The sequence below is a fragment of the Schistocerca piceifrons genome, chromosome 11 (genome assembly GCF_021461385.2).
Source record: "Schistocerca piceifrons isolate TAMUIC-IGC-003096 chromosome 11, iqSchPice1.1, whole genome shotgun sequence".
NCBI lineage: Eukaryota > Metazoa > Arthropoda > Insecta > Orthoptera > Acrididae > Schistocerca > Schistocerca piceifrons.
In genome coordinates, this window is record NC_060148.1 from 152,261,299 (window position 1) to 152,277,633 (window position 16,335).

Genomic DNA, 16,335 nt, shown 5'->3' on the forward strand with positions numbered 1-16,335 from the left:
AATCCGTGGGTGATATGCTGGATGCTAAAAACCGCAAAACCACGCTGTTCTTAAGTCAAAATCTGTATATACACGTTCATAAACACATTTTTGGCTATAAATGTGTTGTGGGGTGAAGGAAAAACTATGAAGTGTTAACAATAGTTTTTTAATACATCATTTACGTAGCTCAGTAGTTTACCAGCCTACGTAACTAATCTTCTTGCTGATAGTTGAAAACATTAAAATTAAGACACATAACACATTTAACTTTAGTTAATACTCTATAACACATGGTGAAATATTAAATCAAAAACAAAAGAAAGATTTACAAACTTAGTTAATCTGATTTCTTTCCATTTTTTCGTCCACAGTCGATACAAAACGAATAAAAAATTGTGTAATCTTCATATAATCAAAAGTTACGATTTGCGCAACATAACCAATTATTCTTCCCCCATGAACCATGGACCTTGCCGTTGGTGGGGAGGCTTGCGTGCCTCAGCGATACAGATGGCCGTACCGTAGGTGCAACCACAACGGAGGGGTATCTGTTGAGAGGGCAGACAAACATGTGGTTCCTGAAGAGGGGCAGCAGCCTTTTCAGTAGTTGCAGGGGCGACAGTCTGGATGATTGACTGATCTGGCCTTGTAACATTAACCAAAACGGCCTTGCTGTGCTGGTACTGCGAACGGCTGAAAGCAAGGGGAAACTACAGCCGTAATTTTTCCCGAGGACATGCAGCTTTACTGTATGATTAAATGATGGCGTCCTCTTGGGTAAAATATTCCGGAGGTAAAATAGTCCCCCATTCGGATCTCCAGACGGGGAATGCTCAAGAGGACGTCGTTATCAGGAGAAAGAAAACTGGCGTTCTACGGATCGGAGTGTGGAATGTCAGATCCCTTAATCGGGCTGGTAGGTTAGAAAATTTAAAAAGGGAAATGGATAGGTTAAAGTTAGATATAGTGGGAATTAGTGAAGTTCGGTGGCAGGAGGAACAAGACTTTTGCTCAGGTGATTACAGGGTTATAAATACAAAATCAAATAGGGGTAATGCAGGACTAGGTTTAATAATGAATAAAAAAATAGGAGTGCGGGTTAGCTACTACAAACAGCATAGTGAACGCATTATTGTGGCCAAGATAGATACAAAGCCCATGCCTACTACAATAGTACAAGTTTATATGCCAACTAGCTCTGCAGATGATGAAGAAATTGATGAAATGTATGACGAGATAAAAGAAATTATTCAGGTAGTGAAGGGAGACGAAAATTTAATAGTCATGGGTGACTGGAATTCGTCAGTAGGAAAAGGGAGAGAAGGAAACACAGTAGGTGAATATGGATTGGGGGGAAGAAATGAAAGAGGAAGCCGCCTTGTAGAATTCTGCACAGAGCATAACCTAATCATAGCTAACACTTGGTTCAAGAATCATAAAAGAAGGTTGTATACCTGGAAGAATCCTGGAGATACTAAAAGGTATCAGATAGATTATATAATGGTAAGACAGAGATTTAGGAACCAGGTTTTAAATTGTAAGACATTTCCAGGGGCAGATGTGGATTCTGACCACAATCTATTGGTTATGATCTGCAGATTGAAACTGAAGAAACTGCAAAAAGGTGGGAATTTAAGGATATGGGACCTGGATAAACTGAAAGAACGAGAGGTTGTAGAGAGTTTCGGGGAGAGCATAAGGGCACAATTGACAGGAATGGGGGAAAGAAATACAGTAGAAGAAGAATGGGTAGCTCTGAGGGATAAAGTAGTGAAGGCAGCAGAGGATCAAGTAGGTAAAAAAACGAGGGCTAATAGAAATCCTTGGGTAACAGAAGAAATATTGAATTTAATTGAGGAAAGGAGAAAATATAAAAATGCAGTAAATGAAGCAGGCAAAAAGGAATACAAACGTCTCAAAAATGAGATCGACAGGAAGTGCAAAATGGCTAAGCAGGGATGGCTAGAGGACAAATGTAAGGATGTAGAGGCTTGTCTCACTAGGGGTAAGATAGATACTGCCTACAGGAAAATTAAAGAGACCTTTGGAGAGAAGAGAACCACTTGTATGAATATCAAGAGCTCAGATGGCAACCCAGTTCTAAGCAAAGAAGGGAAGGCAGAAAGGTGGAAGGAGTATATTGAGGGTTTATACCAGGGCGATGTACTTGAGGACAATATTATGGAAATGGAAGAGGATGTAGATGAAGACGAAATGGGAGATAAGATACTGCGTGAAGAGTTTGACAGAGCACTGAAAGACCTGAGTCGAAACAAGGCCCCGGGAGTAACTATCAGTTTAATATGTCACAGCTGCAAAATACTAACGCGAATTCTTTACAGACGAATGGAAAAACTGGTAGAAGCGGACCTCGGGGAAGATCAGTTTGGATTCCGCAGAAATGTTGGAACACGTGAGGCAATGCTAAGCTTACGACTTATCTTAGAAGAAAGATTAAGAAAAGGCAAACCTACGTTTCTAGCATTTGTAGACTTAGAGAAAGCTTTTGACAATGTTAACTGGAATACTCTCTTTGAAATTCTGAAGGTGGCAGGGGTAAAATACCGGGAGCGAAAGGCTATTTACAATTTGTACAGAAACCAGATGGCAGTTGTAAGAGTCGAGGGGCATGAGATGGAAGCAGTGGTTGGGAAAGGAGTGAGACAGGGTTGTAGCCTCTCCCCGATGTTATTCAATCTGTATATTGAGCAAGCAGTAAAGGAAACAAAAGAAAAATTCGGAGTAGGCATTAAAATTCATGGAGAAGTAAAAACTTTGAGGTTCGCCGATGACATTGTAATTCTGTCAGAGACAGCAAAAGATTTGGAAGAGCAGTTGAACGGAATGGACAGTGTCTTGAAAGGAGGATATAAGATGAACATCAACAAATGCAAAATGAGGATAATGGAATGTAGTCAAATTAAATCGGGTGATGCTGAGGGAATTAGATTAGGAAATGAGACACTTAAAGTAGTAAAGGAGTTTTGCTATTTGGGGAACAAAATAACTGATGATGGTCGAGGTAGAGAGGATATAAAATGTACACTGGCAATGGCAAGGAAATCGTTTCTGAAGAAACATTTGTTAACATCGAGTATAGATTTAAGTATCAGGAAGTCGTTTCTGAAAGTATTTGTATGGAGTGTAGCCATGTATGGATGTGAAACATGGACGATAACTAGTGTGGAGGAGAAGAGAATAGAAGCTTTCGAAATGTGGTGCTACAGAAGAATGCTGAAGATAAGGTGGGTAGATCACGTAACTAATGAGGAGGTATTGAATAGGATTGGGGAGAAGAGAAGTTTGTGGCACAACTTGACTAGAAGAAGGGATCGGTTGGTAGGACATGTTTTGAGGCATCAAGGGATCACAAATTTAGCATTGGAGGGCAACGTGGAGGGTAAAAGCCGTAGAGGGAGACCAAGAGATGAATACACTAAGCAGATTCAGAAGGATGTAGGTTGCAGTATGTACTGGGAGATGAAGAAGCTTGCACAGGATAGAGTAGCATGGAGAGCTGCATCAAACCAGTCTCAGGACTGATGACCACAACAACAACAACAACCAATTATTTTGCAGATATAATTCTCCAGACTTCTTACACGTACATAGGAGTACTTTTCTTAATTTTTTTTGTCATCATCCCTGTCGTAGGGGTCTGGTATGTTGTGCATGGTAAGCTATTTGAAGGAAAATACAAACAAAACTGAAATGTTTGCAGCTGTTAAAAGCTGTTATTTTAACTGTGTGGGAAGTATCCCTAGCAAAAGAAAAAAGTGGAGCATGTGTACCGGATTTTGTTGTAGTATGTATCCTTATCTATAGGGTAGAGACGCCGTTCTGTACAAATTCAGGACCTTGATGGCCACACTAGAATCAAAACATGCCTAATAGAACGTACTGCTATACAATTACTGAAACATTTGCAAATATTTGACCATATTGTGTAACCAAGAACTAATCCTGACACTGAAAAATGTTTGGAAGTAATATTTATAGAGTTATCTCAGCCATTCCCCAGAGAGTTTGTGTAAAACTACCTCTGTCGAAACGTAAACACTTCTGTTATAGCCTGGGGTGCACTGAGCAGCTGAAATGCCGGTGTTTGCCGAAACTGCGAGGAGTGCGCCGTCCGTAGCGCATGCGGCGCCTCTGCCGGATTTACGCTGTCCGACTCTGAAGGCACTCAGCAACGCCCAGTAAACTTTACACACACGTTCCTCCGTCAGACCTTCACGAAACTTTTTCTCGCTGCCCCCCCCCCCCCATCCACCCCCCCCCCCCCCCCCACACACACACACAGAGCCTGTCAAGGAAGAAAACGTTTTTACTGTTCGACCAGCAAAAGTTCAGCCGAAGGCATTATATTCTTAATTTATTACTTGTTTACTACTGACGCTGTTCGCAACGCAGTTTGCAGGCAGCATCCAGATACACTACTGGACGTAGCTGCGAAATTACATCACTGTACCACATGCTGATGAGGAGATGCGACGTCAGAAACATTGACATGCGTGAAAAACCCGCTTGCACTTAAAGTGGAGCTCAAATTCCCTTGGATGTATCACCCAGTGTTTCATAATGACAGAACTCAATGACCTCTTGACAAACTTCGAGCTTAATTTCATATCTTTTCTAACCTTTTTGTTGCTTACATCTTTAACTCTGAATATTTAACGTATGAATTCACTTGTAACGTAATCAGGACTTTGAAACTGTTGTACACATGGGAGCATAATTTCGTATCTTGTCTAAACATTTTGTCACTTACATTCTTAACGCAGAATATTTAACGTATTAATTCACTTGTAATCAGGAGTTTGAAACCGTTTTGCACATGGGAATTGCGTTCCTTAAAACAGTGTTTTTCAACCGTTTTAAATGCGCAACACCTTTCCAAGTAAAAATATTCTGACGACCCCCAGAACCACAATAAAAGTATGTCAGCGATTTCAAAGGCAACGTATTCAGTTTTCTTTCTGTTGATGCTATACTGATCGATAAATCTCTGCCTGCAGAGATATAATAAAATTCTTTTCCCGGTAGAGGCGTGGGTGTGAGAAGGCATAGTCGCGCGCGTTTTCGGTCACTAGTATGAGTTGTCCGGGTATGCCAGCAAGTACGGACATGATTACTGTCTTCGCACTTCGCTCTGAGCAGGCACAAAGTGGACAAGTTTCTTTTCTCCTGCGACCGCGGCCCCCAGAGGAAGAAGGCTTTGCGACCCCAGGGGGTCGCAACCCGCCGGTTGAATAACAATGCCTTAGAGAATCGGCGGTTTGTTGGTTACACAAGAAACACTAAAAAAAACTGGGATGAACTGCCTGATAACATACTTCTCTAACACGATCTCTCGGCTTTTCTCGGAGCGACTGATCACTGGTGTGCTCCCGGTTGTTCTGTCGAGTTGTTTGCATTTTCAGCAACTGCTCGATGCTCGCTCTTCTGTGTGTAAATTGTAAACAACTGGCCAGAACAACCGGAAGCAACAAGGACAGCAGAACGGGAACTGCAAACCCATTCACTAAACATATTGTAACATTACTACGTTTACGACGTTTCTCATCGGGCCATATACGTTATCTCGCATTTCTAGCTGCTTCTCTCACACAAATAATGATAAAAATTCAGGAATTCAGGGTCGCCACCAGCCCAAGCCGTTCCTAACCATTTAGAAAAAAAGGAGCTGGAAAATTATTAGTTTAATTACTTTAATAATTTAATTACAAGTATGCATATTTCTTTAAGCAGCCATGTCGTGCATGAAGCAACTTGATTACTTCAGGAATGGAAATCAGAGTAAGGGGGTAAGATCGACACCAAAGAATTTATCTTTCACGTAATTTATTTTTGGAACTAAATATTTGGTTGCATATCCGAACTACACATAACTGGTGCCTGACTCAAAATATTTAAGTAAGAATTACGTGAGAATGAAACAGAGCACAATTTAACTACAGCAAGAAGAAACACAGAAGACGGGGGTGGGAGACAATTATACTATTATCTCTTTTTGCATTAATACCTTAAAATATCTCAGTGAGATTCGTATTACGATTCTACGCATGCTGTATTCTGGACAGAGGTTTAACCAATGCACGAGGCTGTGCGATAATTATTTAACATACTAACTGCGTCTGCTGCTTGCAAACGGCCGAACTAGAGCACGTGGTGTATTATCACACAAACTGTTGTGCTGCCTTGTTGAAAGCGCACGAAAGAACAGATATCCTTGCAGAAATTGTAGCTCATTAAACAAGCAAACTGTTAAAATAAACCGAGCGAGGTGGCGCAGTGGTTAGACACTGGACTCGCATTCGGGAGGACGACGGTTCAATCCCGCGTCCGGCCATCCTGATTTAGGTTTTCCGTGATTTCCCTAAATCGCTCCAGGCAAATGCCGGGATGGTTCCTTTCAAAGGGCGCGGCCGACTTCCTTCCCCGTCCTTCCCTAATCCGATGAGACCGATGACCTCGGTGTCTGGTCTCCTTCCCCAAAACAACCATCTGTTAAAATAAAGCCTATCGCAGTGCCGTGGTGAACCAGAAGCGTCATTAATTACGAAACACGTGGCACAAAATCGACACACAAAGACAAAAGCAATTTCCACAGAATATAAGATTAAAAATCATTAAAGAAAATAACTCGCTTCACACGCTTCAGATAAGCTAAAGTTCTTAACTATTTCACCAGTTAAACATAAGGAAGTCGTAACTCAACCTGATTCCTATCACTTGAAACCCCTCTTAAGAACTACGATCTGTACTCACCAAGCGTTCACCGAAGAGTGCCCCTTTCTCATTGAGATTGCCTAGCTCCCGGTGCAGCGGAAGCTACCAGAGGGGTAGCCCTCTGTCACCAACCTCACACGCAAAAATAACCTTCGACACAGCCTTCGACTAAGATGGGTAAACCTATGTTCAGGTATTGGAAACCTAAGCTGGTCATCCTGTGCTCTCCTTCAAACGGGAAGCAACATCGTCTGCTCCCAGCAGACGATGAAAAACTCAGCGTTTCCCACAAAACAAAACCGAAACCCCACATTGAAACACACATATAGTATCAATATTCAATAGGCCTTATTTGAGTGCTCTGTCTTTCTGGAAGAGTTCATGAACTGAGCTAAAATCGTGTAGTAAAGTGAATAAGTTGTACCGAATTCGACAAGCGTCTTATGAAACGACTTCACAGAGACGTTTCAGCATATTTCATCAGTTCATCCAGTGTAATCAACACAATGGTAAGCAATATGATGACGGACGAAAGTTTTAACAACTAGCGCAAGGATCGCCTTCGGAGACCAGAGCAGGCCACATTTAAATTTTTTGAGACGTTTTGGACGTTGCTGTGGCAATCAGTCAGTCGGTGATGCTACATTTTGTCCAAATTTTCTGGGCAGGTTCTCTGAGCAATCAAAGCAAGATGTACTAATTTGTAGCCCACACAGGGAGACCAGTAAATGAAGCGTGACAAAAAGTAGCGGCGGCACCTCAGAAATTTTGGTCACGTTTGGATCGCTGTATTTGAGTGAATGTTTCTGGTATAGCCTATCTGTAAAACCTGGCATGATGGTTGGACTGTTCACACTGTGCACAACCTGTAACTTTTACGTAATTCGATTCACTGCTTTTGTTCGAAACGTACTTGAAGATAAATTGTGGCGACCATATTTCCCCCTTGTAACTAGAATACTTAGTTCTCCTTTTCTGACCTTCGTATCTGCTGGCTTGGTTATAAAACGGGTTCACCGATCTGGCCGACTGGAAAATGTGTTCCCACCCCTCCAGCAGGGGGTGTGCGACACCTGACTTCCTTAAGCGTGCTCACCATGTTCTGGAATGGCCTCCTGGAAGTGGAGACTGGAGCTGCTGTCCAGACGCCGGAGAGACCGACTGTCGGCCGTTCTCTCCGTGGCTGACGTCTGGGGTAGAGGGCCTGTGTGTCTGCAGAAGGCAGAACATAACACCTTCTGTTATTTGTTTAATCTGGTATTACATATATCTGGAAAAGTGTCATGATGATCTCTGGATTGGCGAAAGATTCTGGACTAGTTACCATTCGGATCCCTGGGAGGTGGCTGCCAATGGCGAGGTAACGCGAGAAAAAGCTTCAATAACCAACGAATAACGTGTCGGGAAGTGGAATGTCAGAAGCTTGAACCTGACACGGAAGCTACAAAATATGTTAAAATGTTAAATTTCTCTGAGCACTATGGGACTTAACATCTATGGTCCCCTAGCACTTAGAACTACTTAAACCTAACTAACCTAAGGACATCACACAACACCCTGTCATCACCAGGCAGAGAAATACAAAATATGAAAAGGGAACTAACAGACTCAATCTGGATAAAAGGAGGACAAGGATTTCTAGTCAGATGAGTACAGGATAGTATCAACAGCAGAAAGTGGTATAATGGGAAAATTCGAAATTTTTGGTAAGGTTTTATGGGACCAAACTACTGAGGTCATCGGTACCTAAGCCTACGCACTACTTAAACTAAGTTTAACTTACTCTATAGACAACACACACACCCGTGCCCCCGAGGGATGATTCGAACCTCCGACGGGGGGAGGGTATAATGGGAGTAGGATTTGTTATAAGTAGGAAGGTAGGGCAGATGGTGAGGTAATGTGAAGAGTTCCATGATAGGATTCTTGCCAGAATTTGCAGCACACGAAATCGACAACAATAGTTCAGATATACATGCCGATGTCGCAAGTTGAAGACCAAGAGACAGAGGATATTGAACAAGGAATTCAGTACGTAAAGGAAGATGAACATCTAATAGTCGTGGGGGATTCGAATGCAGTTGTATGGAAAGGAGTAGTAAAAAGGGGTACAGGACAATATGGCCTTGCTTCTAGGAGTGGGAGAAGGGAAAGACTCATCGAGTTCACCAAAAAACCATTCTTGAGAAACGTGGCTCAACTTCGTGTTAGATGAAGTTGCTCAAAAAACGTGGTAAGCGTACAGTTTGTGTCTTGATGATTTCTCTGCGCAGTATATATATATATATATATATATATATATATATGATGATTTGAACACTATTAAGGTAAATACATTGTTTGTTCTCTATCAAAATCTTTCATTTGCTAACTATGCCTATCAGTAGTTAGTGCCTTCAGTAGTAAAAATCTTTTATTTAGCTGGCAGTATAGGCGCTCGCTACATTGTACTGGTTCGAGTAACGAAGATTTTTGTGAGGTAAGTGATTCATGAAAGGTATAGGTTATTCTTAGTCAGAGCCATTCTTTTGTAGGGATTATTGAAAGTCAGATTGCGTTGTGCCAAAAAAATATTGTGTATCAGTTTAGTAATGATCAGAATAAGTTAAGAGAAAACTGTTTGAGTACGTTGAGGTTTGCTCAGCTGTTTGAAAATCAAATGACGTAGAAGTTTACTAGTACCGTCATTCATAATTTTTCAAAGGGGATGTTTCAGAGTCTCATTTCAAATTATGTCAAGCGGATGGACATGTACGGGTATGGTGACAGCCTCATGAATCCATTGACCCTGCGTGTCAGCAGAGGACTGTACAAGCTGGCGGAGGCTATGTAATGGTGTGGAACGTGTGCAGTTGGAGTGATATGGGACCCATGATACGTCTAGATACGACTCTGACAGGTGACACGTACGTAAGCATCCTGTCTGATCACCTGCATCCATTCGTCTCCACTGTGCATTCCGTCGGACGTGGGCAATTCCAGCAGGGCAATGCGACAACCCACACGTCCAGAATTGCTAGAGAGTGAATCCGGGAACACTCTTCTGAGTTTAAACACTTCCGCTGGCCACAAAACTCCCCAGACATGAACATTATTGAGCATATCTGGGATGTCTTGCAACGTGCTGTTCAGAGGAGATCTGCACCCCCTCGTACTCATATGGACAGCCCCACAGGACCCATGGTGTCAATTCCCTCCAGAAATATTTCAGACATTACTCCAGTCCATGCCACGTGCTGTTGCGGCACTTCTGCATGCCCGTGGGGGCCCTACACGTCATTAGGCAGGTATTAGGCAGGTGTACCACTTTCTTTGTCTCTTCAGTATATGTTTTCAATTCTAGCACATATTTCTAACATTGAGAGAAATTTTTCATTAATGGAGCTCAATGGACTGAGGACCGGAATAGTCTGGGTGTATCAACTGAGAGCACCTGGCAGTGTACTTACAACTAAAGGCTGTCAGAATATCCGAGAAGTACGAGTGGTCCATAAAATAACCCGTGTAAAAGTTGTCTACGTAAGTAACTCATGTTATGCTTTCTTTTCAAATATATGCATCAGATATATGCATATAAGTATCATGGTCAGTGTTGACACGTACGTTACTTTTTCTAGGCGTTTGAAATCTCTCCTCACTGTCATCTTATAACTGGATTTCTGTGGATTTTGTCGCGACTTTAGGACCAACATTTATGGGAAGCGAGGCTATGACGGCCTTATGACCACTGATGCTCACAAGTCGGTACTGTGACCATCTGCTCAGAATATTTTTCGAATACGGCTTTCAGATCTCATACGTGTACCTATCTCGGACAACAGCTTTAACAGCATGAGTCTCCATTCTGTATCTGGCTCACTGAAACCCTCCGCAGCTTAGTTTGGTCAGGAAACCTACGTGCGACGCTCTAATAGTTTTTTTCTAAAGTGCTCTACCGCAGTGGTTCCCACCCTGGGGTGCAACAAATTTAATATGTCTTTTCAAAGGTCATTTTATTATCTTTCCATGGTCGGTTTTTGAAACACAGAATCAAGTTTCCTGCAAAACCTAGATTTGTATGTAACTGATAATGACGTCAAATTTTCTCGTATCACCGATGTGTTATCAGTTACAAGAATTTGTCGGCTGTAGGCATCCCTCGTTTACCCTAGTCATGTACAGGATGTCTCTGGAGGACTGGTTAGTGTTCAGGGAAATGACAGGAATGGTTATTCGAAGCAAAAATCCAAAATACATGGGCTCTAAAATGCATACCTCAGGCTGGTATTACACTATCAAATTTCCTTGTCAAAGTTGATATGTCAAATATTTATGTCAAAGAAGTCTGATGGTGTAATAGGGCACTTTGTCAAATCTCGTCTGTCGTCAAATAAATTTGATCAAATGTAGGGCGTCGCTGTAGATTTGAACATAAGAGTCGCTTGTCTTCTGTTCACTGCAATGTGACATGTTACCACGGGGAGCGCTAGCATAACTGCAGTGAGTTCATAAATATCGCCGGTAAATACAATTGGTGTGTACCGTCAACTAGAAAATTAATAGAGATGTATGAAGCTGATGAGGCGCTTTACAACGTGAGGCACCCTGAATACAAAAATAGATTAAGAACATTGTAGAGGTATAATAATATTGCGGAGATCATTAGCCGTGAGATACGGGCTGGTTGCGCCGGCCGGTGTGGCCGTGTGGTTAAAGGCGCTTCAGTCTGGAACCGCGTGACCGCTACGGTCGCAGGTTCGAATCCTGCCTCGGGCATGGATGTGTGCGATGTCCTTAGGTTAGTTAGGTTTAAGTAGTTCTAAGTTCTAGGGGACTGATGACCTTAGAAGTTAAGTCCCATAGTGCTCAGAGGCACTTGAACCATTTTTTTTTTTTTGTTCAATGCTTTAATCGTCTCGTCTCGTAAAACCCACGGCTTCACCCAGGTACGTTTCCTTTTTTCCCCCGCTTCTCTCCCACATGTGCACACAGAGCAGTTGCGGTACATGCAAGTTGTTGTTGTCAGCGATCTTCAAGTTTGACGAAAAATATGATGACCGTGTAATTACCCCTTTTTAGCGCCACGTCAAAATCTTAGTACAATAAATTTGACGAATATTTGACCATATCTTTGATCTAATCTTTGACAAAGAAATTTGATAGTGTAATACTGGCCTCAAGAGGTATGAACACTACTCTAATAGAGGAGATGTTTCGCAGTATGGAAGACGAAGCAGTGCACTGAGCTCTTGTGGTGTGCATTTTAGAGCACATGATTACTCGACATTCTTTTTGCTATGAGTCAGTTTCTGTCATCTGCCTTAATACTGGCCATCCTCCTGGGACATCCTGTATTAATATCGTCACACTACTTCACAGGCTGAGTAAGTGAGCCAGGCTGAACTTTCAGACGGAGGAGTAAATTGGGTCGGCAGTGCTCCAAAAGATATTCAAGAAGCTGTTTTACTTGCTACAATGTTCTGCCAAACGGCACGCCACGCATCTTTTTGAAAAGGCGCCAAACGTAACTGCTGAGGAGAGTCCACATCTTACGCCAGCTGACTCGAATGACGATCCAGCATCTGCAGAGATAATTCTGGAGGCCTTGAAAACATGTAGTGCGTTTAGCAGTACTCGTTCTCACACTGTTAAATGTAGTACACGATCTTTAAGAAACGGAATCGTGCACTTTTTATAACGTCTTGCCAAACTTTGTTACTGTGTTTAACAATAGCTTTTCTCGATCGAATTATAATTTTTAATTTCTTAACTGCTTGGCCCAATTTGTTTTTTAAATTCCAGACAATTGCACATACTTTTCAACGGAAGTAGCAGAGAATTTAATTTTCGTAAAATGATGATAATAACCGAAACTGTATGAATGTGAGATAATCTGCTTTTATTAATACCATAGCACACGTGAATTCATGTTAAACCGGAAAAAAACGCTTAAATACACTGTTTACATTATGTTCTTTCACTGAAAAACACAGAAAACTAACTCGTTTGAAGGTTCGGAAACGACTGAAACAAGTCACTCACGGTTGCCAACAATGACATGAACGTTACAAAATTCTTACTGGAAAGTAAACAAATTTACTTGTATAATAGTCTTTGCTTCTCTGGATGTTTTGGAAAACTACTGCAGATTCACATCTGGGACATGTTGTATTAGATTCACCAGACCAATAACAACAAAGTAAATGGAAACCGTGCTTTCCTTTAACCTCGTACAGTTTTGCGATGGCTTCGTATCAGCGAATTTGCTAAATGTCAGACCAAATCTTTTATTAGCCTCAACTCCGTAACCAAACATTTGCGGACATATGTTTATATGAACTTTTTTCTTTGGTTTTACTTGGAGAATAACATACTAAGATATTTGCAGTATTCTGTGTACGAACTGACTGCTCGATTATGTTCCATAAATGTTCAATGGGACTCATATCAGGCGATCGGGGTGGCCAAATCATTCGCTCAAATTGTCCAGAATGTTCATCAAACTAGTGACTAACAGTTGCGGCGCAGTAACATTTTCACCCATAGGAATTCCATCATTGTTTGAGGACACGAAGTCCATGAATGGCTGCAGATGGTCTGCAAGTAGCCGAACATAACCGTTCCCAGTCAATGATCGGTTCTGTGGCACCAGAGGACCGGTTCCATTCCGTGTGAACACAGCCCACACCTTTATGGAGCCACCACCAGCATGCTTGGTGCGTTGTTGCCAAGTTTGGTCCGTTGCTTCGTGGGGCCTGCACCACACTGGAACACAGCTGTCACCTGTTAACGGCTCACCTGACCAGGCCACGGTTTTGCAGCAGATAAGGCCGAGAGCCCAGGAGAGGCGCTGCAGGCGATTACGTGCTGTTAGCAAAGGCACTCGTGCCGGTCCTCTGCTGCCGTAGCCCACTGGCGCCACATTGTTCTAACGGATACGTTCCTCGTACGTGCCACATTGAAATCTGCGGTTAATTATTCCAGGCAATGCTGTTCGTCTGTTAGCCCTTCCAACAATACTACTACTTGCAAAGTAGGTTAGAAATCGGATTAATAATGTTGCTCACGCAGCATATGTTCGCTTTATCGGGCAACAACAATGGAAATAATGAAGTCACTCTAAAATAAGTTATTAATTTTAACACTTATCTTGAATGGATTCCCATGTAGACTTCGTCGAAGTTATTATGGCTCATCTTGTTGATTCTAGGGTGAATCCACTTTGACTGCTAGAAGGTCCAGATCTGTATTTTAGCAATATTTGAAGACCTAACAAATGCGTTTTACAGGAAATTCTTAATGATCAAACAACCCCAGATCAGAACAATGGTATAGTGGAAATAATTATTTATTGGTGTCCACCATCCACATTTTTGTTAAACTTCTTGTAAATACACATATACTTCTTCTTAATTGTCACATCATCAAGAAAACAGTTTTGTATCAATCTTCATATATTTAATTTCCACTTTAACCAAACACAAGACTTGACTGTTCTTTTACAAAGCGAAATAACAACTTAACTTCTGCCAAAGTGAAACAAAGACCGCTCTGTGCGCATTCGCGCCAAAACGGTTACAAGTAAGTCAAAGATTATGACAGTCTCACAGAAATGATTACACACAAGAACCATATCACTGTAATATATCGATACATCGGTGTACCTATACATTAATAAAACCAAATGTGAATATTGTCACAAAAATGTCTGTTACTTTGCGGAAAAGTAGTACGATATTACTGGTATCGAGAACTGGGGTTGGAGTGCCGAGATGGTCACGTAAATAAAGCACCACTACCCCCTGACAACTCTACGTAAGCGCCGCTGCTCTCGGTAGTTACGTGATGGCCGCCGGCCACTGCGTTGTCTCCGCAGTGGGAGGTAACGCCTGAAACGTGGTCTTGTCGCTATCAATTCCCTTCGTGCTGACATAATCACTTCGGGATGCTTTTCACTCGAATCACCTGAGTACAAGTCACACCTCTGAGAATGCACTGTCTTTTTTACCTTGTATACGCATTACTACCACGCGCATACCGCTGTCCTGTGACCTTGGTCACGCCAGTGTAATCCCATCTCATACTTGCAACGTCTCTGTTTCTCTGTAAGCTTTAAATCAAAACAGCACCGCAAAAATATAAGAGGGTGAGCCCTTCGATTTAAAAGTACTTGTAATGCAGGAACTCAATGTGAAATCCTTGACACATTGTAAAACCGCGATATTACCTAAGATGGGCCACAGCCATTCTGCCTCTCTGTGTGTGATGTTGGATAGGTAAATTCTGTATATAATAAAAGCGGGAGGGCGATGTTAAGAGACATCATTCACCTTAAACTGCGAGACAGCCGTCAAAAAGTTTGCGGTTGCAATAGACGGCTCGTGTCATTACTTTGTGGGGCGTCGAAGATAATGGAGGACGCAATGATTCACTCGACGTGCAGCATTCAGTCGCAGGATGAGTCCAGACTTGGGGGGAAAAGAAAGTGCTCTGATGCCAGAATTGCACTATCATATTTCTTTGTACAGGGTTATTACAAATGATTGAAGCGATTTCGCAGCTCTACAATTACTTTATTATTTTAGATATTTTCACAATGCTTTGCACACACATACAAAAACTCAGTTTTTTATGCATTCACAAATGTTCTATATGTGCCCCTTTAGTGATTCGGCAGACATCAAGCCGATAAACAAGTTCCTCCCACACTCGGCGCAGCATGTCCCCATCAATGAGTTCGAAAGCATCGTTGATTCGAGCTCGCAGTTCTGGCACGTTTCTTGGTAGAGGAGGTTTAAACACTGAATCTTTCACATAACCCCACAGAAAGAAATCGCATGGGGTTAAGTTGGGAGAGCGTGGAGGCCATGACATGAATTGTTGATCATGATCTCCACCACGACCGATCCATCGGTTTTCCAATCTCCTGTTTAAGAAATGCTTCTGCTTTAGCCTTTTCCGTAAGATTTTCCAAACCGTCGGCTGTGGTACGTTTAGCTCCCTGCTTGCTTTATTCGTCGACTTCCGCGGACTATGCATGAAACTTGCCCGCACGCGTTCAACCGTTTCTTTGCTCACTGCAGGCCGACCCGTTGATTTCCCCTTACAGAGGCATCCAGAAGCTTTAAACTGCGCATACCATCGGCGAATGGAGTTAGCAGTTGGTGGATCTTTGTTGAACTTCGTCCTGAAGTATCGTTGCACTGTTATGATTGACTGATGTGAGTGCATTTCAAGCACGACATACGCTTTCTCGGCTCCTGTCGCCATTTTGTCTCACTGCGCTCTCGAGCGCTCTGGCGGCAGAAACCTGAAGTGCGGCTTCAGCCGAACAAAACTTTGAGTTTATCTACGTATCTGTAGTGTGTCGTGACCATATGTCAATGAATGGAGCTACAGTGAATTTATGAAATCGCTTCAATCATTTGTAATAGCCCTGTAAAAGTTGATACGTCAAATACTTATGTCAAAGAAATTTAATGGTGGAATAGGAAATACTCTCAAATCTAGCCTGCCATCAAATAAATATGTTCAAACCTAGTGTATCGCCGTAGATTTGATCATACAAGTTATTTGCCTTCTCTTCATTGCAATGTGAAATGTAACCGCCTGGAGCGCAGGCGTCGCTACAGCTATTTGACG